The sequence below is a fragment of the Ornithorhynchus anatinus genome, chromosome 2, assembly GCF_004115215.2.
Source record: "Ornithorhynchus anatinus isolate Pmale09 chromosome 2, mOrnAna1.pri.v4, whole genome shotgun sequence".
Taxonomy (NCBI): Eukaryota; Metazoa; Chordata; class Mammalia; order Monotremata; family Ornithorhynchidae; genus Ornithorhynchus; species Ornithorhynchus anatinus.
In genome coordinates, this window is record NC_041729.1 from 109,846,947 (window position 1) to 109,850,903 (window position 3,957).

Consider the following 3,957-nt stretch of genomic DNA (forward strand, 5'->3'; position numbering starts at 1 on the left):
ACAGTCTTCATCCCCACTGTACAGTTGAGGGAACTGAGGCACGGAGAAGTGAAGTGACTTGCCCAAGGTCACACAACTGATGAGTGACGAAGCTGGGATTAGAACCCACGACCTCTAACTCACAAGCCTGGACTCTTTCCACTAAGCCATGCTAAACAGGCATCAATATAAATAAAAAGAATTATAGATATATACATATATACACAAAGGCTATTGGGGGGAGAAGGGGTTGAGCAAAGGAGAGAGTCGGGGCGACGTGGAGGGGAAGCTGAGGAAAAGGAGGGTTTAGTCTGGGAAGGCCTCTTGGAGGAGGTGAGCCTTCAGTAGGGCTTTGAAGAGGGGAAGAGTGATTGTTTGGCAGTTTTGAGGAGGAAAAGCATTCCAGGCCAGAGGTAGGATGTGATAGACAGGTGAGATCGAGGCACAGTGAGAAGGTTAGCACCAGAGGAGCAGAGTGTATAGGCAGGGATGTAGAAGGAGAGAAGGAAGGTGAGGTAAGAAGGGGCAAAGTTATGGAGAGCTACAGTGAGGAGTTTTTGTTTGATACGGAGGTTGATAGGCAACCACTAGAGATTTTTGAGGAAGGGGGTGACATGCCTGAACGTTTCTGTAGAAAGATAATCCAGTCAGCAGATTGAAATATGGACTGAAGTGAGGAGAGGCAGGAAGTTGGGATGTCAAAAAGGAGGCTGATGCAGTAATCTAGTTGGGATAGGATGAGTGATTGTAGTAACGTGGAAGTGGTTTGGATGGAGAAGAAAGGGCAGATTTTGGCAATGTTGTAATACTAATGTTGGTATTTGTTAAGCGCTTACTGTGGGCTGAGCACTGTTCTAAACACTGGGGTAGATACAGGGTAATCAGGTTGTCCCATGTGAGGCTCACAGTCTTCATCCCCATTTTACAGATGAGGGAACTGAGGCACAGAGAAGTTGTGACCTGCCCAAAGTCACACAGCTGATAAGTGGTGAAGCCGGGATTAGAACCTACGACCTCTGACTTCTAAGCCCGGGCTCTTTCCACTCAGCCATGCTGCTTCTCTAATCAGTTCTCTAAGCAGTTCTTGGGAAGCAGTGTGGCTCAGTGGCAAGAGCCCAGGCTTGGGAGTCAGAGGTCATGGTTCTAATCCCAGCTTCACGACTTGTCAGCTATGTGACTTTGGGCAAGTCACTTCACTTCTCTGTGCTTCAGTTTCCTTATTTGTAAAATGGGGACAAAGACTGTGAGCCCCACGAGAGAGAACCTGATCACCTTGTTGTGATGGTGAGATTGGCAGGATTTGGTGACAGACTGGATGGGGGTTGAATGAGAGAGCAGAGTCAAGGATGTCACTAAGGTTGCGGGATTGTGAGACAAGAAGGATGGTTGTGCCATCCACAACGACACCAATTGCTGGGCGAGAGCATGATATTATCAATCAATCAAGCAATCAATTATATTTTTTGAGTGCTTACTGGGTGCAGATCACTGTACTAAGTGCTTGGGAGCATATAATATATTAGAGTTGGTAGACATGTACCCTGCTCACAATGAGTTTACAGTCTAGAGGGAAAGACAGAAATTAATTTAAATAAATAAATAATGTCTATATCTGTAAGTGCTGTGGGACTGAGGGGTAAAAAAAGGGTGCATATCCAAGGGCAGCACCTCTTAGGGTCACACCTGGAGAGTTTCTAATACTCTACCAGTCTAGGCTATGGGAAAGGGAGTCAAGCAGAGGCCTACCTATTCCATTCTTAGCTAGGGCAGTGGCTAGAGAGTGGAAGGCAATCTGCTACAAGTCAAAACACTTCCCCTCCTCCACCCAGGTACTGGGTGAGGTACCTTCAACAAACCTTTGAAGGTAGGAAGAGTTGTCATCTGTCACATATGAAGAGGGAGGGTGTTACTTGCCAGAGGCAGGACGTGGGAGGGATGTCATTAGTGAGATAGATGAGATCATGTTACAGTGAGCAGTTGGCATTAAAGGAGCAAAGTGTGCAAGCTGGGTTGTTGTAGGAAATCAGGGAGGTAAGGTGATGATAAGGAGTTTCTGTTAGATGTGGAGGTAGATGATAAGGAGTTTCTGTTAGATGTGGAGGTAGATGGGTAAGGGGAAGTTCTTAAGGAGTGAGGAAATATGGACTGAATGTTTCGGTAGAAATTATGTTTCAGTAGCAGAGTGAAGTACAGATTGGAGTGGGGAGAGACAGGAGCCAGGGAGGTCAGCAAGAAGGCTGATGTAGTAATCAAATGGGGATAGGATAAGGGCTAAGGATAGGATAGGATAGGATTAATGTGGATGTAGAGGAAATGGCAGATTTTAGCCATATTGTTAATGTTGAACTGGAAGGATTTGGTGACACTAAATATGGGGGTTGAATATGAGAGATTAGTTGAGATTAACACGAAGGTTATGGGCTTGTGAAGCAGGGAGGATGGTGCTGCTGTCTACAGTGACAGGAAACTCAGGGGCAGGACAAGGTTTGGGTGGGAAGATAAGGAGTTCTGTTTCAGACATGTTGAAAGTTTGCCTTGGTGGACATCCAAGTAGAGTTGTCCTAAAGCCAGGAGGAAATGAGAGACTTCAGAGATGGAGAGAGGTCAGTGGAGGTTTGGGAATCATCCATATAGGAGTGGTAGTTGAAGACTTGGGAATGAATTAGTTCTCCAAGGGAATGGTTGTATGTGGAGGGAGAATCAGTAGATAAATATTCCTATTACCCTTTCTACTTAGACTGTGAACAGGAACTCTATTCAACCTGATTATCTTAGCCTTAACAGATACTCCCATTATCATTACTATTGCTCCCTCCATGTCTCTCAGGACCAGGTGGATCCATGTTATTCATGGTTAGACGGTTCTGTTATCAACAGTGGAACCAGAAATCCATTCATTTTAGGTATCCAAAAAGTCTTTTTGTTGGGGTACCAAGCAACTTCCTTCCCCCGACCCATTTATCAATAAATCAATTAATCAATTGTATTAGTTGAGAGCTTGCTTTGGACAGAGCACTGTACTAAGTGCTTGGAAGAGAACAATGCAATAGAGTTGGTAGACACATATTCCTTGCTCACAAAGAGCTTATAATTTAGAGAAGGAGACAGACAGTAATATAAATAAGTAAATAATAAATACATACATAAGTGCTGGAGGCCTGAGGGTGGGGTGAATATCAAGCTCTCGGAGAGTACAGATCCAAGTGCATAGGTGATATAGAAGGGAGAGGGAGTCAAGGAAAGAGGACTTAATTGGAAAAGGCCTCTTGGAGTATATGTGACCTTTATTAAGGTACATCTATCACCATTACTGTGCTGTGAAAGATAAAAAGAACAGTTCTTGATGATAATTCTCCATTTGAAGTATTTGAAAGAGGGGCAAAGATCAGAGTATGGTGGTACAGTTGTCTTCTTGTTGGAAGCATCATGCTCAACATTCTCATTTTTTCATAATTGAAGCAGTGCACAAAATTACTCTCTGATTGGAAATTAAATTCCTTAGACCTGGAGATACAGTTTAGACTGTAAGCTCCTTACTCAATAAATTGTAGTTATTGAGTGTTCACTGAGTGCAGTGATACTATAGTCTAAGCACTTGGGAAGGTCAAAGCTGTTATTATTACTGCTACAACTATTGTACATTTTGGCTTTAACTCTTTTAGCCCACAAGAGCCTATTTAGAGATAGAATTTGAAAGAGTACATGAAACATCCAAGAGTGCATAATGTACAAGTATGGATCAAACTTTGGTACTGGCTGAACCTGTCTTATACATATCTAAGATAGAAAGGCTAGTGGACAGACACAAGATTTCACAGATCAGATATGAATAAAGTACAGCCTTAAATTGCTATAAAATAAGTTCATGAAAGAATACCCCTGGTTAGTACTTCTATATGGAATTAGCTCTCTGGATGATCTCAAAAATCTTTTCACTCTGATCCACAATGTCACTGTCACTTTGAGATAAATCAAAAT

At 43.0% G+C, this 3,957-nt stretch overlaps 1 non-coding gene across 1 annotated transcript; it reads left to right on the forward strand.

Moving 5' to 3' along the window:
- The first annotated feature begins 1,644 nt into the window (after positions 1 to 1,644).
- Positions 1,645 to 1,782, forward strand: LOC114809304. Its single transcript, XR_003757091.1, has one exon. It is a non-coding gene; the product is annotated as a small nucleolar RNA SNORA7 (small nucleolar RNA).
- Positions 1,783 to 3,957: the final 2,175 nt, after the last annotated feature.